This window comes from Nerophis ophidion, linkage group LG15 (genome assembly GCF_033978795.1).
Source record: "Nerophis ophidion isolate RoL-2023_Sa linkage group LG15, RoL_Noph_v1.0, whole genome shotgun sequence".
Classification (NCBI taxonomy): domain Eukaryota; kingdom Metazoa; phylum Chordata; class Actinopteri; order Syngnathiformes; family Syngnathidae; genus Nerophis; species Nerophis ophidion.
This window is the reverse complement of record NC_084625.1, coordinates 15,010,875-15,034,822: the sequence shown is the minus strand read 5'-3', so window position 1 is coordinate 15,034,822 and position 23,948 is coordinate 15,010,875. Positions and strand designations below refer to the sequence as shown.

General features: G+C 35.9%; 1 protein-coding gene across 1 annotated transcript in view; it reads right to left on the bottom strand.

The window, feature by feature from the left end:
- The window catches only part of LOC133569300 (cadherin-18), a 257,158-nt gene that overhangs the window by 93,432 nt on the left and 139,778 nt on the right, over positions 1 to 23,948 (bottom strand). The gene's annotated exons all lie outside the window — the stretch shown is intronic.

The following is a 23,948-nucleotide window of genomic DNA, read 5'->3' as shown; positions in this document are numbered from 1 at the left end:
GTGACTCTGATTACCCCCAATATGAATATAATATGTGTAACGTATACTTAAGGCTGCTCACAGCCAAATTAGAATTTAATGTGAACGTTGTGCAATTTTTGTCACGCCCAAGGGATCAGATTTTGTTTTTGTCATGTTTGGTTTTATTTTGTGGACACTTAGTTCCTGTTCCTGCACTTCCTTGTTTTCTTTGTTTCCATGCCAACTCATTAGTTTCCACCTTGTCTTCATGTCTCACACCTGTTTGTAATCATCATAGCTATTATTTAAACCGGAAGTTTCCAGGAAGTCATCCTGGCGACTTTAATCCTCAACTGCCTTCATGCGATGCCATTGCCGTTTATTCTTTGCTCACAGTTTCCCTCCTGTTTATGACAAGTACGTTTTTGGTTTTGTTATGTCATAGTTGTGTAGTTTTGTTTTTGTCTATAGTCATGCCATTGTGGTAGTTTTGTTTTCAGTAATCAAGTTTGTTCTCCGCCATTGTGCACGCCATTTGTTTGCCTTTTTGTTAGTTATAGTGTTTTAAAAATAAACATGTCTCGCTCGTGCCAACTTTCCTCTGCGTTGGCAAAACAAACTATCCCGTAGTCCAAGTCCTGACAATATTTGATTTGCAATCTGTAACGTTTAAACATGCCAGTGTATCAAAATGAATACGAAAGACTTTGGCGCTTGTTTGATCGCTCAATTTATTATTACAACTCAGGAGACCTTTTTTGCGTGTGCAAGCTTAAAACATGAGGCCCAGGTGCTCTTGGTTTGTCAGTATTCCCTGTTTGGTCTCTGTGACTTTCACCTTTGCTTTCTGTTTCTTGCCCTGCCAGCACACCTGTTTCTCATTGTTCATTTGCTCCATTTAGTTCCGCCTTCAGTGCCGGTTCATTATCCAGTGTCCGCCGCCGTGTTCTGTTGCTTTCTGTGTTCGCGCTCGACCCGCGTTACTTTTCTTCTACCTAATACAATATAACGACCTTCTGTCTGCCCGTCGCCTGCCTTCTCTGCATCCTGGGATCACGCCAAAAGCCGCTTTGCGCCCTCGCTGGGCTTTTTGTTGAGATTATTTTAATTAATATCTGTCAATTGTAAAATATGTTGCCATGAAAGTTCAGAGAAGAAGATGGTTGTTGTCACATGTCCAGCACAGTTTTGTGTCTGCATCTGACCCATCCTCTTTGTGAGGAGAAGTTGGCAGCCATTGTGCCATCTGGCTCATGTTGGGTTATCATCTTGGTCAGTGAAGCTCACATGTGTGGCTGACCCAGAGGGCAATGTGGACTAAGTGTCCTTTTCAAGGACACAACGGCACGGCTGGAATGGATTGAAGCGGGATTCGAACCAGGAACCAGTTTTTATATTGTTGACTAAAAAGGTTCGTATTCGTTATTGTCAACAACCTATTGCCCCTTGACGAAATTATGACGATAACGAATGGAAACAAAAGCACATAGACTAAAACAACAATAAAATGAATTGACAATATAGCCAACAATAAAAAGGAAACAACAAGATTGACAGAAGGAATCCAATCCTGTTTAGTTTTGTCTGAAGGTGATTTATTTCAAAACTAGATTATTTTGACACTCCTAATGTGTACGTAGGTAGACGTCACTCCCTGATAACCTCAAGAGAAGTGCTGGCTATTTGGTTGATAGCCCGGGTTTTTAGCTCGGTAGTTAGCATGCTCACATCTCATGCATGTGATTTTTTTTTTTTTTTTGAGTCCATTTTTTATTTATTTTTTAATCGATTAAGAATCGTTACAAATAAGAACATAGATTTTTTTTTATATCCCTAATGTGTAAGTAGGTAAACGTCACTTCCTGACAACCTCAAGAGCAGTGCTGGCTATTGGGTTGATAGAACGGGTTTTTAGCCCGGTAGTTAGAACGCTCGCCTCTCATGCATGTGATTTAAAAACTTCTTTTTTTAAGTCCATTTAAAAAAATGTTTTTTAATTGATTAAGAATCATTACAAATAAGAATCGCGATTAATTTGAAAATAGATATTTTTGACACCCATAATGTGTACGTGGGTAAACTTCACTCTGACAATCTCAAGAGCAGTGCTGGCTATCGGGTCGGGTTGATAGCCCGGGTTTTTGGCTCTGGTTTTTAGCCCGGGTTTTTAGCTTAGTACTTAGTCCGCTTGCCTCTCATGCATGTGATAGAAAAACGTTTTAAGTCCAATTTAGATTTTTTTTTTTTTTTTTTCATTTTTATCAATCAAAATTTGTTACAAATAAGAATCACAATTAATTTTAAAATATATATTTTTTGACACCCCTAATGTGTACGTAGGTAAAGGTCACTCCCTAAAAACCTGACAGCAGTGCTGGCTGTTATGTTTTTAGCTCTGTACTTAGCACGCTCACCTCTCATGCATGTGATTTAAAAACATTATTTTTTTAAATTCAATCAAAAAAAAAAAAATTAAGAATCATTACAAATAAAAATCGCAATTTATCCGAAAATATCAATTTTTTGACACCCCTCCTCATGTGTATTTAGGTAAACATCACTCCCTGCCAACTTTAACAGCAGTGCTGGTTATCAGATTTTTAGCTCTGTACTTAGCACGCTCACCTCTCATGCTTGTGATTTAAAAAACATTGTTGTTTTTTTTTGTTAGTTTTTTCATAGTTCTTTTCATTGGTTTCACATTCACATTAACACAAAATTCAAACCCTCTTCGTCCCTTACCCCTGCTGTCACTTAAAACAAAAACAAAAAAAACAAAAGTAAGAGTACGTACGAAAGTACCCAGAGTAAAATAAGAAACTTGAGACAAAGTAGTTGAAAGCTGAAACACACTGTAGAAGCAGCATGACAAGGCCTGAAATATCGGCAGTCATATTCAGATACGTGTCGAGGGCTATTCCTGCACTTGCTTAAAGGATTGGTCAAAAATAACAAAAAATGTCTCCACAAAACTTGTTTTTTAGAGCAAAAAAACATTGTTTTTTAAGTCCATTTAAAAAAAAAAAATGGACTTAGGCTCCAGCACCTCCCGCAACCCCAAAAGGGACAAGCGGTAGAAAATGGATGGATGGATGGTTTATCAATCATTACAAATAAGAATCGTGATTCATTTGAAATATATGTTGTTTGACACTCCTAATGTATATGTAGGTAAACTTCACTCCCTGACAAATTTAAAGGGGAACATTATCACCAGACCTATGTAAGCGTCAATATATACCTTGATGGTGCAGAAAAAAGACCATATGTTTTTTTTTTAACCGATTTCCGAACTCTAAAAGGGTGAATTTGTCGATTTAAATGCCTTTCAATTGTTCGCCTGTCGGAGCAATGACCTTTTCACCCGTGACGTCACATCGTGAAGCGACCCGACATTTTCTCAAACACATTACACGCACCAAGTCAAATCAGCTCTGTTATTTTCCGTTTTTTTCGACTGTTTTCCGTTCATTGGAGACATTATGCCTCGTCGGTGTGTTGTCGGAGGGTGTAACAACACCAACAGAGACGGATTTAAGTTGCACCAGTGGAAAAGATGCGAAAGTCCCTCATTTGTTCCGCACACTTTACCGACGACAACTATGCTACGACAGAGATGACAAGAATGTGTGGATATCCTGCGACACTCAAAGCAGATGCATTTCCAACGATAAAGTCAAAGAAATCACAAAGGTGAGTTTTGTTGATGTTATTGACTTATGTGGCGAGTGCTAATTAGACATATTTGGTCACGGCATGACTGCAAGCTAATCGATGCTAACATGCTATTTAGGCTAGTTATATGTACTGTAGATATTGCATCATTATGCCTCATTTGTAGCTATATTTGGATCCAGCCTTTCCCTCCACCCACATTTAATGCCAAACAAACACATACCAATCTTTGGTTGGAAGGCGATTGCAGATTTCGTCCGCGCTTCCTCCCGTGCCGTTGTCTGTCGTGATATGGCTCAAAAGCTTCTGTTTCTTCTTTAACTTCATTTTCGGTACCTGCCTCCATACTCCCAACTATCCGTTTCAATACATGCGTAATCTGTTGATTCGCTTACGCCGCTGAAATCCGAGTCTGAATTCGAGCTATTATGCTATCCCTTTCTGTGCTATCCGCCATGTTTGTTTCTGGTGGCTTCACGCAGTGACGTCAAGACGGGTGGGTATAGCGATGGTGTAAATAAGGCACTTTGAAGCCGTTTTTCGGGATATTGCGTGTTGGGTAAAATTTTGAGAAAAACTTTGAAAAATAAAATAATCCACTGGGAACTGATTTTTATTGGTTTTAACCCTTCAGAAATTGTGATAATGTTCCCCTTTCAGGGCAGTGCTGGCTATTAATTGCCGGGTTTTAACTCTGTAGTTAGCACGCTGGCCTCTCATGCAGCCGACCCAGGTCGTGTCCCGGTTGCAACAGAAAGCAGGGACTGAACCAGGCGGGTTACGTATACAGTAGACAAAAGTAGCACAGCTTTTATCACCACTTCAACTGACACAACTCCTTTGGAAATGTTCCAAAGCCCCGAGAAAAGTTCTGGTCTGACATATCAAGAGCACGATAACACTTTGGGGAGAATCCAAGTGCAGGTTGTGTAAATGCCAGCCTCAGCGTGAGCTCGCCGTCCTGCGCGGCGCACTAAAAGCTCCTCGTTATTAACCGCGCTCTTCAAACGGCTAATGTCCGACGTCGGCTCGTCTGAAGTGCTTCCTGTGCACGCCGTCGCGGTGCGGGGTTCAACCACAGGTGCGGAAGAAGAAAAAAAAAAAGACACATTTTACTGCAAAGTGGAAATCTTCCACAAAGCACTGTGAAGGTGTTCTATACAGCGCTTTAAATAGTTGAGGTCATGCATTCTATGCACTAAATATGGATGTCGACTGTTCATACTGTCCAGCTCATTGACACACTTTTTATGTGGTAATAGCCTTACTGCCCCACTCCATCCCTAAGATCAGCCGATCAGCTGCTACTGACGGTCCCTGACACAAGACTGAAGCTTAGAGGTGACAGAGCTTTCTCTGCTGCTGCTCCCAAGCTCTGGAACGACTTACCTCTGAGTGTTAGACAAGCCTCCTCTCTTCCTGTCTTTAAATCTCTCTTAAAAACATACTTTTATTCCTTGGCTTTTAACACTAAGTGATATCCATCCTGCAATGGCGCCCCATTATACACCTGCTGTGAACCTGTTTTTATGTTGTATTTATTTATTTTTTATCATGTTCTGTTTGGGCTTCACGGTGGCAGAGGGGTTAGTGCGTCTGCCTCACAATACGAAGGTCCTGCAGTCCTGGGTTCAAATCCAGGCTCGGGATCTTTCTGTTTGGAGTTTGCATGTTCTCCCGGTGAATGCGTGGGTTCCCTCCGGGTACTCCGGCTTCCTCCCACTTCCAAAGACATGCACCTGGGGATAGGTTGATTGGCAACACGAAATTGGCCCTAGTGTGTGAATGTGAGTGTGAATGTTGTCTGTCTATCTGTGTTGGCCCTGCGATGAGGTGGCGACTTGTCCAGGGTGTACCCCGCCTTCCGCCCAATTGTAGCTGAGATAGGCGCCAGCGCCCCCCGCGACCCCGAACGGGAATAAGCGGCAGAAAATGGATGGATGGATGGATGTTCTGTTTGTGTTGTGTTGTGCTCGGTCCTCGTGTTTAACCTGTCCATTGTACAGCACTTTGTGGTAAATTTTAAATGTGCTTTATAAAGTTGATTTGATTTGATTAATGATTTAATAAAGGTTGGAATTTGATATGTTTTGATTTTTTTGATTATTATTCTAAGTTTTTTTTCCATTTTCAAAACAAAGAAAGTGTAAGTTGGTCAAAATTAATAAAATTGAGTACAAAAAATATGTTTTAATTTAAAGGGGAACATTATCACAATTTCAAAAGGGTTAAAAACAATAAAAATCAGTTCCCAGTGGCTTGTTGTAATTTTTTTTATTTTTTTCAAAATTTTACCGGTCTCGGAATATCCCTAAAAAAAGCTTTAAGGTGCTTGATTTTCGCTATTTTTGATGCGACTATCCATTCCCCTGTGACGTCATACAGTGCTGCCAATGTAAACAAACAATTGCGAATACCACAGCAAGATATAGCGACATTAGCTCGGATTCAGACTCGGATTTCAGCGGGTTAAGCGATTCAACAGATTACACATGTATTGAAACGGATGGTTGGAGTATGAAAGTATTGAAGAAGAAACTGAAGCTATTGAGCGAATAGCTCTTGACGCTAATCATAGCCATAGCATGGCCGAATAGCTGCGTTAGCATCGCCGGTAAAATGTGCGGACCAAACGATCAGGACTTTCGCATCTTGTGACACTGGAGCAACTTAAATCCTTCGATTGGTAAGTGTTTTTTTCCGCATTAAATGTGGGTGGAAGGAAACGTAATATAGTTGCAAATGCATCTGCGGGTTATCCATACATCTCTGTGCCATGTCTGCTTTATCACCGCCGGTAAATAGCATGTTAGCATCGATTAGCGTAGAATGTTAGCATCGATTAGCTGGCAGTCAACATCAACAAAACTCACCTTTGTGATTTCGTTGACTTTATCGTTGCAAATGCATCTGCAGGTTATCCATACATCTCTGTGCCATGTCTGCTGTAGCACCGCCGGTAAATAGCATGTTAACGCCGATTAGCATAGCATGTTAGCATCGATTAGCTGGCAGTCACGCCGTGACCAAATATGTCTGATTAGCACATAAGTCAACATCAACAAAACTCACCTTTGTGATTTCATTGACTTTATCGTTGCAAATGCATCTGCAGGTTATCCATACATCTCTGTGCCATGTCTGTCATCGCCGGGAAAATGTGGAGACACTCTGGTACATTCAATGGGGGTCTGGCGACAGACACTTTTGCATCTTCGGGCCGGTGGTGCAACTTGAATCCCTCCCTGTTAGTGTTGTTACACCCTCCGACGAGGCATGAAGTCTCCAAGGTTCCAAAAAATAATCGAAAAAACGGAAAATAACAGAGCTGAGACCCAATGTTTGCAATGTATTGAAAATGAAAATGGCGGCTGTATTACCTCGGCGACGTCACATTCTGACGTCATCGCCTCCAGAGAGATAAACAGAAAGGCGTTTAATTCGCCAAAATTCACCCATTTAGGGTTCGGAAATCGGTTAAAAAAATATATGGTCTTTTTTCTGCACCATCAAGGTATATATTGACGCTTACATAGGTCTGGTGATAATGTTCCCCTTTAAATGTTACTTATTTTAATTAGGTCTTGTGTCTTTAATATGCTGATGTTTTTTTACATTGATTTTACTCAATTTCTTGGCTTTTTCTGTCAACGCAACTTAATCTTTTTGCATAAATCAAAATGCATATTATTAAGTTCTACTTACTCAAATTACCAATTAGTTGACTAAACTAAAAAAAATTGCATGGAAAATGTTGCCTTATTTTTATTGCGTTAGATTTAGGCAACAGTTTTTACAGTGCAGCACCCTTCTTGGAGTCGCTGAGAGGTGGCGTCATTGAACCACAATACCTCCCGTGGAGTCTCAGCGGAGGCCGTGGGGGTAATTTAGAAAATAATTGAGAAAGGGTTGACTCCCTTGAACCCGGGGGCCAATTTGACACAGCGAGGTGGTTCGCCTTTTTACCCAAACCTCCCCGCTCTATTAAAGCAGATAGCATCGCGCGATCCACCTCTTTGTCTGGCAGCAAACTTCTGAAGGAGGACAATCTCCTGGGTGAACAAAAAGGATTATAGGAGATTACCAACGCGCCCTTCAATCTCCGGCTGCAGGAATACCAGCTCCTCCAATTCCGTGTTATCCCTCGGTGTTGCAACCTTTGCAGCACAAAAAGCGAGACGATAATCAAAGTGTGCCTTTTTTTGGGGGGGGGGGGGGGGGGGGACTTCGGTGCGTCTGATTGACGAAATGACAGCTTGAGGTTTTAGGCGAAGTGTCGCGGCGGAAGCAGCCTCCATCTGTGTCAGATCCTTCAGTGAAACTCCCAAATCCCACATCAGCAGAGAAATTAGCCTATTTAGGATGCAAGGAGGGCCGGGAGGCGTCGCATGGCGACACGACTCGTGCTTCTCTGAGACGATGAAGGACACGACGTGACTGACAGCAGCTTGTCGGGGAGTCACTTTATTGATCAAAAGGAATGTTTGTGTCAGGAGTGTAGCGTTCATGTGTGCTGGATTGAGTACATTTTATTTAACATTTTTTAAGTCATATTTTTGTCAAAATGTAGGAAAACACAGCGCTGTTTGGCAAAACACAAATGTCCTGTCCAGTGGGCATTTTTTATTGATTTTTATTTGGGATTTTTAGGTAATATTTTTGTCAAAATGTAGGAAAACACAGCCCTGTTGTGTAGGCATTTTTTTTAAATTGTTTGGCATATTTTTGTCAAAATGTTCCCAAATTTCAAGAGAGAGTATCCCTGTTATGCAAACCATGCATGTCTACTGCTGTGGACATTCACACTTTAGTTGTTTTCATCAGATTTCTGTCTAATTTCACGAGAAAATAGCTCTGTAATGCAAATAGCAAATGTCCACAGTAGTGGACATTTGCTATTTGGGATTTTTAGGTAATATTTTTGTCAAAATGTAGGAAAACACAGCCCTGTTGTGTAGGCATGTTTTTTAATTGTTTGTCATATTTTTGTCAAAATGTAGGAAAACACAGCGCTGTTTGGCAAAACACAAATGTCCTGTCCAGTGGGCATTTTTTATTGATTTTTTTGTCATATTTTTGTCAAAATGTTCTCAAATTTTAAGATAGAGTATCCCTGTTATGCAAACCACACATGTCTACTGCGGTGGACATTTATCCTTTGGGGTTTTTAAAGTCATATTTTTGTCAAAATGTGGGAAAACACAGCACTTTTGTTTTTTGGGTTTTTTTAGGTCATATTGTTGTCAAAATATTGGAAAACACAGCCCTGTTGTGCAAAACACAAATGTCCTGTCCAGTGGGCATTTAAAATAAAAAAAATGTTGTCATATTTTTGTCAAAATGTTGTAAAATTTCAAGAGGGAGTATCCCTGTTATGCAAACCATGCATGTCTACTGCTGTGGACATTCACACTTTAGTTGTTTTCATCAGATTTCTGTCTAATTTCACGAGAAAATAGCTCTGTAATGCAAATAGCAAATGTCCACTACTGTGGACATTTGCTATTTGGGATTTTTAGGTAATATTTTTGTCAAAATCTAGGAAAACACAGCGCTGTTTGGCAAAACACAAATGTCCTGTCCAGTGGGCATTTTTTATTGATTTTTTTGTCATATTTTTGTCAAAATGTTCTCAAATTTTAAGATAGAGTATCCCTGTTATGCAAACCACACATGTCTACTGCGGTGGACATTTATCCTTTGGGGTTTTTAAAGTCATATTTTTGTCAAAATGTGGGAAAACACAGCACTTTTGTTTTTTGGGGTTTTTTAGGTCATATTGTTGTCAAAATATTGGAAAACACAGCCCTGTTGTGCAAAACACAAATGTCCTGTCCAGTGGGCATTTAAAATAAAAAAATGTTGTAAAATTTCAAGAGAGAGTATCCCTGTTATGCAAACCATGCATGTCTACTGCTCTGGACATTCACACTTTTGTTGTTTTCATCAGATTTCTGTCTAATTTCACAAGAAAATAGCTCTGTAATGCAAATAGCAAATGTCCACTACTGTGGACATTTGCTATTTGGGATTTTTAGGTAATATTTTTGAAAAAATGTAGGAAAACACAGCCCTGTTGTGTAGGCATTTTTTTAAATTGTTTGGCATATTTTTGTCAAAATGTTCCCAAATTTCAAGAGAGAGTATCCCTGTTATGCAAACCATGCATGTCTACTGCTCTGGACATTCACACTTTTGTTGTTTTCATCAGATTTCTGTCTAATTTCACGAGAAAATAGCTCTGTAATGCAAATAGCAAATGTCCACTACTGTGGACATTTGCTATTTGGGATTTTTAGGTAATATTTTTGTCAAAATGTAGGAAAACACAGCCCTGTTGTGTAGCCATGTTTTTTAATTGTTTGTCATATTTTTGTCAAAATGTAGGAAAACACAGCGCTGTTTGGCAAAACACAAATGTCCTGTCCAGTGGGCATTTTTTATTGATTTTTTTGTCATATTTTTGTCAAAATGTTCTCAAATTTTAAGATAGAGTATCCCTGTTATGCAAACCACACATGTCTACTGCGGTGGACATTTATCCTTTGGGGTTTTTAAAGTCATATTTTTGTCAAAATGTGGGAAAACACAGCACTTTTGTTTTTTTTGTTTTTTTAGGTCATATTGTTGTCAAAATATTGGAAAACACAGCCCTGTTGTGCAAAACACAAATGTCCTGTCCAGTGGGCATTTAAAATAAAAAAAATGTTGTCATATTTTTGTCAAAATGTTGTAAAATTTCAAGAGGGAGTATCCCTGTTATGCAAACCATGCATGTCTACTGCTGTGGACATTCACATTTTAGTTGTTTTCATCAGATTTCTGTCTAATTTCACGAGAAAATAGCTCTGTAATGCAAATAGCAAATGTCCACTACTGTGGACATTTGCTATTTGGGATTTTTAGGTAATATTTTTGAAAAAATGTAGGAAAACACATGCCCTGTTGTGTAGGCAATTTTTAAAATTATTTGTCATATTTTTGTCAAAATGTTCCCAAATTTCAGGAGAGAGTATCCCTGTTATGCAAACCATACATGTCTACTGCTGTGGACATTCACACTTTTGTTGTTTTCATCAGATTTCTGTCTAATTTCACGAGAAAATAGCTCTGTAATGCAAATAGCAAATGTCCACAGTAGTGGACATTTGCTATTTGGGATTTTTAGGTAATATTTTTGTCAAAATGTAGGAAAACTCAGCCCTGTTGTGTAGGCATTTTTTTTTAATTGTTTGTCATATTTTTGTCAAAATGTTCCCAAATTTCAAGAGAGTATCCCTGTTATGCAAACCATGCATTTTCTACTGCAGTGGACATTTTTTCTTTGGGTTTTTAAGGTCATATTTTTGTCAAAATGTAGGAAAACACAGCCCTGTTGTGTAAAACACAAATGTTTACTGCAGTGGAATTTTAAAATAAATAAATGTCATATTTTTGTCAAAATGTTCTCAAATTTCAATTCCAAAATTCATGTTTTTGTTGCTTTTATCAGATGTTTGATCCAATTTCACAAGAAAATATCCCTGTAACGCAAATAACAAATGTCCACTCGGGTGGGCATTTTTTTTTTTTTTTTTTTTTAGGTCATATTGTTGTCAAAATATTTGAAGAACACAGTCCTGTTGTGTAAAACACAAATATTCTGTCCAGTGGGCATTTAAAATAAAAAAAATGTTGTCATTTTTTGTCAAACCGTTCTCAAATTTCAAGAGAGAGTATCCCTGCTCTGCAAACCACACATGTCTACTGCAGTGGACATTTATGTTTTTGTTGATTACACCAGATTTTAGTCAAATTTCACGAGAAAATAGCCCTGTTACACAAATAATAAATGTCCACTGCAGTGGACATTTGTTATTTGGGGTTTTTAAGGTCATATTTTTGTTAAAATGTTCTCAAATTTCAAGAGAGAGTATCCCTGTTATGCAAAACACACATGTCTACTGCAGTGGACATTTATGTTTTTGTTGAATACATCAGATTTTTGTCTAACTTTACAAGAAAATAGCACTGTTACGCAAATAACAAATGTCCACTCTAGTGGACAGTTATGGTTTTTGTTTTGACACATTTTAGTAAAACATCAGGGAAAAAATAGCCTTTTTTCGCAAATAACATTGTTTTTACTTCTTTTGACACATTTTTGTCAGATTTCAGAATCAAATGTCCCTGTTATGCAAAATAACTAATAACTACTGCAGTCAACATTTTTTTAAAGGTTTTTAAGTCATATTATTGTCAAAATATTGGAAAACACAGCCCTGTTGTGCAAAACCCAAATGTCCTGTTCAGTGGGCATTTTTTGTTTATTTATTTATTTAGTCATATTTTTGTCAAAATGTTCTCAAATTTTAAGAGAGAGTATCCCTATTATGCAAACCACACATGTCTACTGCGGTGGACATTTATTCTTTAGGGTTTTTAAGGTCATATTTTTGTCAAAATGTAAGCAAACACAGCCCTGTTGTGCAAAACACAAATGTCCTGTCTAGTGGACATTTTTTATTTGTTTATTTAATCATATTTTTGTCAACACTTTCTCAAATTTCAAAAAAAGTTATCCCTGTTATGCAAACCACACATGTCTACTGCGGTGGACATTTCTGTTTTTGATGATTACATCAGATTTTTGTCCAATTTCACGAGAAAATAGCCCTGTTAAGCAAATAACAAATGTCCACTGCAGTGGATTGTTATGGTTTTGTTTTGACACATTTTTTGTCATATTTTGGTAAAATTTTGTTATTTTGTTATGACAGATTGTTGTACAATTTTAGAAAAAAATAGCCCTATTAAAAAACAAATGTCCACTGCATTATTAGACTTTTGTCCAATTTCATGAGAAAATAGCCCTTTTATGCAAGTAATATATATCCACTGGTTTTGTTATAACACATTTTTGTTAAACTTCAGGAAAAAATAGTCTTGTTATGCAAATAGCAACATTGTTTTATTTATTTGACACATTTTTGTCAGATTTCAGAAACAAAAACAAATAACTACTGCTCTCAACATTCATTTTTTGAGAAGTATTTTTCGTCAATTTTCAGTAGAAAAACCCCGTTTTGTAAAAAAACAAATTGGCGTTTATTTTTTATTTTTTCTCTTTCCGTAATATTTTTGTACAATTTCATGAGAAAATAGCCCTTTTATGCAAGTAATATATGTCCCCTGGTTTTGTTACAACACATTTTAGTTAAACTTCAGGAAAAATTAGCCTTGTTTTGCAAATAACATTGTTTTTACTTCTTTTGACACATTTTTGTCAGATTTCAGAATCAAATAGCCCTGTTATGCAAAAAAACTAATAGCTACTGCAGTCAACATTTGTCCACTGCAGTGGACAGACATGGTTTCGTTATGACAGATTGTTGTACAATTTTAGAAAAAAATAGCCCTATTAAGAAGAAAAAAACAAATGTCCACTGCATTATCAGACTTTTGTCCAATTTCATAAGAAAATAGCCCTTTTATGCAAGTATTATATGTCCACTACAGTGGACAGTTATGGTTTTGTTTTAACACATTTTTGTTAAACTTCAGGAAAAAATAGTCTTGTTATGCAAATAGCAACATTGTTTTATTTATTTGACACATTTTTGTCAGATTTAAGAAACAAAAACATAACTACTGCTCTCAACAATAATTTTTTGAAAGGTATTTTTTGTAAATTTTCAGTAGAAACGCCACGTTTTGTAAAAAAAAAAAAAAAAAAAAAATTGGCTTTTTTTTTTTTTTTCTCTTTCTGTCATATTTTTGTACATTTTTTGTAAAAATTTAATGAGAGAATAGCCCTGGTATGCAAACAACAAATGTCCACTGCAGTAGACAGACATGGTTTCGTTATGACAGATTGTGGTACAATTAAAAAAAAAAAATAGCTCTATTAAGATAAAAACTAATTTCCACTTCATTATTAGACTTTTGTCCAATTTCATGAGAAAATATCCCTTTTATGCAAGTAATATATGTCCACTACAGTGGACAGTTATGGTGTGTTTTAACACATATTTGTAAAACTTCAGGAAAAAAAATAGCCTTGTTATGCAAATAGCAACATTGTTTTATTTATTTGACATATTTTTTTCAGATTTCAGAAACAAAAATAACTACTGCTCTCACATTCAATTTTTGAGAGGGATTTTTTGTTAGTTTTCAGTAGAAACGCCCCGTTTTGTAAAAAATAAAAACATTTGAAAAATTGGCATTTATTTTAGTTTTTTTGTCATTCTTTCATATATTTTTTGTAAATTTTTTGTAAAAATATAATGAGAGAATAACCCTGTTATGCAAACAACAAATGTCCACTGCAGTGGACAGACGGGGCGGTATAGCTCGGTTGTTAGAGTGGCCGTGCCAGCAACTTCAGGGTTCCAGGTTCGATCCCCGCTTCTGCCAACCTAGTCACTGCCGTTGTGTCCTTGGGCACGACACTTTACCCATCTGCTCCCAGTGCCACCCAAACTGGTTTAAAAATGTAACTTAGATATTGGGTTCACCATGTAAAGCGCTTAGTCAATAGAGAAAAGCACTATATAAATATAATTCCCTTCACTTCACATGTTTTTTTTTTTTGACAGAGTGTTGTACAATTTCAGGAATAAATTGCCGTGTTAAGCCAAAAACAAATGTCCACTGCAGTGAACATTGTCGTTTTTGTTTCTTATTTTTTTGTCAATTACAGTAAAAAAAAAAAAAAAAAAAAAAAAAAAAAAAATAGCTCTGTTATGCAAACGGAAAATGTCCAACTGAGTGGACATTTGTTCTTGTTTCTTTCGACTTATTTTTGTCAAATTTCAGGAAAAAACAGCCCTGTTGTGCAAAAAAAATCTTAGTTTTTCAGGAAGATACAACAGCAGTCAGCAGTTTTAAAGGAGCAGAGACATCATTACTTGCTATTTTCAAACAAGAACCAGGGGAGATGTGAAAGCATTCTCGCCAGCCTCCCACCACCAAGCGGGTGTGCCACAGCATCATGTGACCTCACAGCAGAACAAATGGCGTGCGAACGCCACTTCCTCCTCGTCTCGCACTGACTATTGGAGTTACTGCGTCCTAATTTGAGGGCTGAGGGTGGATGGCTCGTGGCGAAAACAGTCAACTCGTGTGTGTGTGTTTGTGTGTGTGTGTGTGTGTGGGTGGGTGTTCTGGTATTTTTACCATTCTTGAGACATCAAGGAAAAGTAGCGTCCACATGAGGACCTGTGAACAAGTTCTGACATAAATCATAGTACCAAAACGGAAAACCATTGCATCTTAGACATAATGTCTCATTTGCACCCCTGGTAGTGAAATATATCAAAGTTAGGGTGGTCCCAAAAAGGAGGGATTTTTCAAATTGACTGTGTGTCAGTTTTAAAAGTGCTTCCCCTCTGGTCAACATATGAAATAACAAGTGTGTGTGAAATTGAAATGCGCCCCCAAAAAATACAAAATTGACCAAAATGTGTCGACATTTTTCATTTAAAATTGGGAACAACACCTTATATTCTTTCTGTTTTTGTAATGTTATAATCTCTTGTAAAAGTATTACTTTTTTTATGTAAAATTATTTATTTTTAATTCAAAATGGTGATGTCTTATTAAATTCTGACTTGTATCACAATGTTGCAAATTTTTTTGTCGTTCTTGTAATATAGTGACATTTTTTGAGTAAAATGATAACTTTTTCATCATTTTGCCCGGTAAAATTCTGATTATTCTTACAATATTGCCAACATTTTAAAGTTTTCTTATAAAATTGTGACTTGTGTCGAGTAAAATTGCGACTTTTCATAAAATTGCCAAAATTTTAAGTTTTTCTTGTAAAATTGTGACTTGTGTCGAGTAAAATTACGACTTTTCATAAAATTGCCAAAATTTTAAGTTTTTCTTGTAAAATTGCGGCTGTTATTGAGTAAAATTCCAACTTTTATCATAATATTGCACAAATGTTCAGTTTTGCTTGTAAAATGTTGACTTGCGTTGAGTAAAATGACGACTTTTATTGTAATACTGCAAATTTTTCTTGTGAAATTGTGACCCTTGTGAAATTCCTACAAAATTTTCACAACACACTTTTTTATATTTGCATAGTATGTAATAAGGTTGTACAGTATACCGGTATTAAAATAGTATCGCGATATTAATGAATCTCTTTCGGTACTATATTGCCTCTGAAACGTATCAGTCCCGCACCAAACAACTGACATCCACTGTAATGATACCGAGTACAGGACCGTATGTAGTCGGTGCTACTATTACAAACAAAAAAACCCCCAAAAAATACAAAATTAACCAAACACACAACTTTTTTCTTGGAAAATTGGGAACAATTCCTCATATTCTTTCTGTTTCTGTAATATTAAAATATTCTCTTGTAAAAGTATTATTTTTTTTATGTAAAATTATTTATTTTCACTGCAAAATGGTGACATTTCTTATAAAATTCTGACTTGTATCACAATGTTCCCAATTTTTTGGTCGTTCTTATAAAATAGTGACATTTTTGGAGTAAAATTATGACTTTTTTGCCGAGTAAAATTCCAATTATTATTACAATATGGCCAACATTTTAAAGTTTTCTTATAAAACTGTGACTTATGTCGAGTAAATTTACGACTTTTCATAAAATTGCCAACATTTTAAGTTTTTCTTGTAAAACTGCGACTTTTCGAGTAAAATTCCAACTTTTATCATACATAATATTGCACAAATGTTCAGTTTTTCTTGTAAAATGTTGACTTGCGTTGAGTAAAATGACGACTTTTATTTAAAGCTGCCAAAATTCCAAGTTTTTCTTGTGAAATGGTGACCTTTTTCTTTGTGAAATTCCTACAAATTTTTCACCAAACGTTTTTTTATATTTGCATAGTATGTAATAGGGTTGTACGGTATACCGGTATTAGTATAGTGTCGCGATTTTAATGATCAATTTCCGTACTATACTGCCTCTGAAATGTACCGGTCCCACACCAAACACCTGACATCCACTGTAATGATACCGAGTACAGGAGCGTATGTAGCTCATATTACAAACCAATTACAAGCAAAAAAATAAAATAAAATACAAAATTAACCAAAAACACAACTTTATTCTTATAAAATTGGGAACAATTCCTCATATTCTTTCTGTTTCTGTAATATTACAATATTCTCTTGTAAAAGTATTACTTTTTTATGTAAAATTATTTACTTTAATGCAAAATGGTGACATTTGTCATAAAATTCTGGCTTGTATCACAATATTGCCAATTTTTTTATCGTTATTGTAAAATAGGGACATTTTTTGAGTAAAATTCTAGCTTTTTTCATCATTTTGCCAAGTAATATTCTGATTATTACAATATTGCCAACATTTGAAAGTTTTCTTAAAAAATTGTGACTTGTGTCTAGTAAAATTACGAATTTTCATCAAAGTGCCAACATTTTAAGTTTTTCATGGAAAATGTGACTGTTATTGAGTCAAATTCCAACTTTTGTCATAATATTGCACAAATGTTCAGTTTTGCTCTTGAAAAGTTGACTTGCGTTGAGTAAAATGACAAAATTTTTTGTAATACTGCCAAAATTCCAAGTTTTTCTTGTGAAATTCCTACTACTTTTTTACAACACGCTTGTAAAAAATAGAGTTGTACGGTATACCGGTATTAGTATAGTATCGCGATATTAATGATCAATTTCGGTACTATACCGCCTCTGAAACGTACCACACCTGACATCCACTGTAATGATACCGAGTACAGGAGTGTATCTAGTCGGTACTACTATGATTACGTCGATATTTTTTGGCATCACAACGTCTTCTTTCATTTTAAAAAAGTGTATATTATGTTTATAAACTCAAGAAATATATCCCTGGACACATGAGGACTTTGAATAAGACCAATGTATGATCCTGTAACTACTTGGTATCGGATTGATACCAAAATTGGTGGTATCATCCAAAATGTATGTAAAGTATCAAACAACAGAAGAATAAGTGTATATTACATTTTAACTGAAGTGTAAATAGAACATGTTAAAAGAGAAAATTAAGCAGATAAATGAACAAGTAGATTAATAATTAAATTCCTACCACTTGTCCTTAATAATGTTGACAACATAATTGAAAGGAAAATTGTCACAGTCTTGTCTTGGTTTTTTCTGTCTTGTGATTAGCATATTTTATTTTGAAAAGCAACTCCTCTTCTTTTAGATTACGGGCCCTTCCTTTTGTGTCACCAGTCTGATGTCATCCCTAACCCTTGATTGTTTTCACTTGTTTCCCATTACCCTCATGTTCCATTTAAGCTCATGCCTCCCCTTGTCCTGTGCCAGATCGTCTCGAGCTTTCGTGTCAGTCTAGCGTCCAAGTCCACGTCCATGTTTGTATCCATGCCCTGCTTCTTCCCACGTTTACTTCCTTGAAACAAAGAATCTCTTGCTGAAATTTGGAATTTTACTTTTTCTCCTCCTTTGAGCAACCTTTGTTATTCTAACCTTCATCCAACCTATTTGGTGAGTTTTTGTATTTTTCTTAAATTCCTTTTCTTCCTCAAAGATTGAGTGATTTTTTTGTAGAGTATAAATTTATAGCCTTTTTTGTTCTTCCTCCTGTTGGAGCGCTTTGTGTTATTTTTTTTATAGCAGATACGACTCTTAATTGTAGTTTGTCCTTTTGTTGGTTTATTCCTCCTATTCTTTGGAGTGATTTTCGGATTATCCTTTCTCGGGATTATTTCCGCTGATTTTTTGTTAATTAAGTGCGTAATACGCTGGAGGTTTAAAAGTTGTTTCAAAATAAAGGCTTTATTAGGACCTCATCCCTGCATCTGAGTCCACTCCTTAGTCCAAGTCCTGACAAAAATGACCCAAAATGTTAATGCATATGTCAGCAGACTAAATTAGGAGCCTTTGTGTGTTTACTTACTAATAAAAGAGAAGTTGTCTTGTATGTTCACTATTTTATTTAAGGAAAAAGTTGCAATAAGAAACATATGTTTAATGTACCCTAAGATTTTTTTGTGGTGTCTTTTATTTAGAAAAGTATCAAAAAAGTACCAAAAAGTATCGAAATACATTTTGGTACTGGCACCAAAATATTGGTATTGGGACAACACTAAATTGCAATAAGTAAGATTTTTTTTTTATTAAAATAAAGCCAATAATGCCATTTTTTGTGGTCCCCCTATTATTAGAAAAGTACCGAGAAAGTATCAAAATAATTTTAGTACCGGTACCAAAAATATTGATATCGTTACAACACTAATATGTATATATTATTAATGGTGTAAATACACATTATTATATATTTAGAGAGGGTGGTGCTAAAGAGGTGGGTATTTTTCTCAGGTCTCAAGAAGGGAAGAAATACAAGTGTGTGTGTGTGTGTGTGTGTGTGCGTGTGTGTGTGGGCGGGATGTGCAGCTGGCCAAGTAGGGCCTGGCTTTACATCGCGTGTCCAATCTTCCACCGGCCTCCAGCGAGAATTACGACGTTGCAGAGTCAGCGCGTGCAAACCACTGCTTCCCGAGAGGCCGCCGCACGTGGCGAGGTGTGCAGCCAGGTAGATACGAAAACCCTGACTCCCCCCCCCGCCCCCCTGTCTCTGGGCAGCGAGTGAAAATACGCCGGAATTCACCTGCGCCGCTTGTTTTACAGCGACGACGTTGCTAACAATCAACTGGCGCGCTAAGTGCTAGCGTGGCCTCGGACTCGCACACGTGAGACACTTTGCGAGACAAAATGCGTATCACAAAGAGACGCCGAACCACTCCCGACAATGCATTTTTCCCATCTAAAAGTTATACGCCGGGCCACTTTGGAGAGATTATTAACATTTAATAGCTTCTCCTCCACGCCTCTCAGACAAAAGAGGGCTTCGCCGCCCCGCCGCGCCGCGTCCCCGCTTCTCAGATGGCGAAGACCAGAAAAATAAAAACCCCTGCAAATGTCTGCCTCGGCCCCCGAGGAGACAATAAGAGTCCGCTAGGAGCGCCGTGGCTGCTTGGGCTTTTATGACGCGGCGCGGAAAGAACACAGTGTTCACTGCAGCAGACTTAATAGCCAGTGGGCATTTCTTGAAAAAAATACTTTTTATCGTATTTTTGTCAAAATGTTCTCAATTTTCAAGAGAGAAAAGCCTTGTTATGCAAACCACACATGTCTACTGCAGTGGAAATTTATGTTTTTTGTTGATTTTATCAGATTTTTGCCCAATTTAACGAGAAAATAGCCTTGTTACGCAAATGAAAAATGTCCACTGCAGTATTCTTTGTGTTTTTTAGGTCATATTGTTGTCAATATCTAGAAAAACACAACCCTGTTGTGCAAAACACAAATGTCCTGTCCAGTGGGCATTTAAAGAAAAAAAGTGGTGTCAGAATGTTCTCAAATTTCAGGAGAGAGTATCCCTGTTATGCAAACAACACATGTCTACTGCAGTGGACATTCACGTTTTGTTGGTTTTATCAGATTGTTGTCTAATTTCACCAGAAAATAGCCCTGTTACGTAAATAACAAATGTCCACTGCAGTGGACATTTGTTATTTGGGGTTTTGGGGTCATATTTTTGTCAAAATGTAGGAAAACACAGCCCTGTTGTGGAAAACACAAATGTTCTGTCTAGTGGGCCTTTTTTTGTTATGTTTTGTCATAATTTTGTCAAAATGTTCCCAAATTTCAAGAGAGAGTATCCCTGTTATGCAAACCACGCATGTCTACTACAGTGGACGATTATTCGTTGGGGTGTTTATGGTCAAATTTTTGTCAAAATGTAGGAAAACACAGCCCTGTTTTGCAAAACCCAAATGTCCTGTCCAGTGGGCATTTTTTTGTTATATTTTGTCATATTTTTGTCAAAATGTTCCCAAATTTCCCAAACATTGTTTTTATTTCTTTTTACACATTTTTGTCGGACTTCAGAATCAAATGGCCCTGATATGCAAAAAACTAATAACTACTGCAGTCAACATTTTTTTTTAGGGTTTTTAGGTCATATTATTGTCAAAATGTAGGAAAACACAGCATTGTTGTGCAAAACCCAAATGTCTTGTCCAATGGGCATTTTTTTGTTATGTTTTGTCATATTTTTGTCAAAATATTCCCAAATTTCCCAAATATTGTTTTTTATTTCTTTTTACACATTTTTGTCAGATTTCAGAATCAAATGGCCCTGATATGCAAAAAAAACTAATAAATACTGCAGTCAACAATTTTTTTTAGGGTTTTTAGGTCATATTATTGTCAAAATGTAGGAAAACACAGCACTGTTGTGCAAAACCCAAATGTTTTGTCCAATGGGCATTTTTTTGTTATGGTTTGTCATATTTTTGTCAAAATATTCCCAAATTTCCCAAATATTGTTTTTTATTTCTTTCTACACATTTTTTGTCAGATTTCAGAATCAAATGGCCCTGATATGCAGAAAAACTAATAAATACTGCAGTCAACATTTTTTTTAGGGTTTTTAGGTCATATTATTGTCAAAATGTAGGAAAACACAGCCCTGTTGTGCAAAACCCAAATGTCCTGTCCAGTAGGCATATTTTGTTATGTTCTGTCATATTTTTGTCAAAATGTTCCCAAATTTCCCAAATATTGTTTTTATTTCTTTTAACACATTTTTGTCAGATTTCAGAATCTAATGGCCCTGATATGCAAAAAAACTAACTACTGCAGTCAACATTTTTTTTTAGGGTTTTTAGGTCATATTATTGTCAAAATGTAGGAAAACACAGCCCTGTTGTGCAAAACCCAAATGTCTTGTCCAATGGGCATTTTTTTGTTATGTTTTGTCATATTTTTGTCAAAATATTCCCAAATTTCCCAAATATTGTTTTTTATTTCTTTTTACACATTTTTGTCAGATTTCAGAATCAAATGGCCCTGATATGCAAAAAAAACTAAGAAATACTGCAGTCAACAATTTTTTTTAGGGTTTTTAGGTCATATTATAGTCAAAAATGTAGGAAAACACAGCACTGTTGTGCAAAACCCAAATGTTTTGTCCAATGGGCATTTTTTTGCTATGGTTTGTCATATTTTTGTCAAAATTTTCCCAAATTTCCCAAATATTGTTTTTTATTTCTTTTTACACATTTTTTGTCAGATTTCAGAATCAAATGGCCCTGATATGCAGAAAAACTAATAAATACTGCAGTCAACATTTTTTTTAGGGTTTTTAGGTCATATTATTGTCAAAATGTAGGAAAACACAGCCCTGTTGTGCAAAACACAAAAATCATGTCCATTGGGCATTTTTTTAATGTATTTAGTCATATTTTTGTCAAAATCTTTTCAAAATTTCAAGAGAGAGTATCCCTGTTATGCAAACCACACATGTCTACTGCAGTGGACATTTATGTTTTTTGTTGATTTTATCAGATTTTTGTCCAATTTCACGAGAAAATAGCCCTGTTACGCAAATAACAAATTTCCACTACAGTGGACAGTTATGGTTTTGTTTTGACACATTTCTGTAAATTTTTTGGAAAAACATCCCTTTGTTGTGCAAAACATAAATGTCCTGTCCAGTGGGCATTCTTTTATTTATTTATTTAGTCATATTTTTGTCAAAACATTCTCTTTTTGATAAGATTTCAGGAACACATAGCCCTGTTAAGCAAAAAACAAATGTCCACTACAGTGAACATTTGTTTTTAGTTGATTTGATCAGATTTTTGTCTAATTTCATGAGAAAATAGCCATGTTATGAAAAATAAGTTCATTTAATCAGATTTTTGTCAAAATAAATAAAGTACTATCTATCTATCAATCTAATTTCACGGTAAAAAAAGCCAAATAATAAATGTCCACTACAGTGGACAGTTATGGTTTTGTTTTGACAAAATTCTGTAAAATTTTTGGAAAAAAATCCTTTGTTATGCAAACAACAACATTTTTTGGGGGTGTTTTTTTGGCAGATTTTGGCCAGATTTCCTGAACAAATAGCCCTGCCATGCAAAAAACAAATGTCTACTGCAGTGGCCATTTATTTTTTTAGGTGTTTTTTTGGTAATTTTTTCTGTCAAATTGCACAAAAAATTACCCCTTTGTTTTTTTTTGTCATATTTTTGTAAATTTTTGGTAACATTTCACGAGAATAGCCCTGTTATGCAAACAACAAATATCTACTTCAGTGGACAGTTGGGGTTTTGTTTTGACAAATGTCTGTACAATTTTTGGAAAAATAATTGCAAACAACTTTTTTTTGGGCATATTTTGGTCAGATTTCAGGAACAAATAACCCTGTTATGCAAAAAACGAATGCCTACTGCAGTGGACATTTATTTTTTGTTGATTTGATCTGATTTTTGTCTAATTTCACGAGAAAATGGCCATGTGGAAATGTGTTATTTTGTAAATTTTATGGTTTTGTTTTGACACATTTCTGTACAATTTTTGGTAAAAAAATACCTTTGTTGTGCAAAATACAAATGTACTGTCCAGTGGGCACTTTGTGTTCTCAAATTTCAAGAGCAAGTATTCCTGTTATGCAAACAACAAATGTCTACTGCAGTGGACATTCATGTTTTTGTTGATTTAATCAGAATTTTGTCTAATTTCTCGACAAAATAGCCAAATAATAAATGTCCACTGCAGTGGACAGTGATGGTTTTGTTTTGACAAATTTCTGTAAAAATGTAGGAAAAAAATATCCTTGTTATGCAAACAACAACATTGTTTTTTTGTTTGTTTTTTGGGGCAAATTTTGGTCAGATTTCCGGGAACAAATAGCACTGCTGTGCAAAAAAACATGTCTGCTAGAGCAGATAATCATTTTTTGAGGTGTTTTTTGGTCATGTTTCTTGTCGAATTTCAGTAAAAATAGCCCTTTTTGTTTTTTGGGTCATATTTGTGTAAATGTTTGGTAAAATTTCATGAGTATAGCCCTGTTATGCAAACAACAAATGTCCACTACAGTGGACAGTTATTGTTTTGTTTTGACAAATTTTTGTAAAATTTTAGGGAAAAAAATACCCTTGTTATGCAAACAAAAAATGTCCACTACAGTGGACAGTTATCGTTTTGTTTTGACACATTTCTGTAAAATTTTAAGGGAAAAAATACCCTTGTCATGCAAACATTGTTTTTTGTTTTTTTTTGGCAGATTTTGGTCAGATTTCCGGAACAAATAGCCTTGCTATGCAAAAAACAAATGTCTACTGCTGTAGATGATTTATTTTTTGAGGTGTTTTTTGGTCATGTTTTTTGTCAAATTTCAGTTAAAATAGCCCTTTTGTTTTTTGGAGGGGTTTTTTTTGTCATATTTTTGTAAATGTTTGGTAAAATTTCATGAAAATATCCCTGTTATGCAAACAACAAATGTCCACTACAGTGGACAATTATGG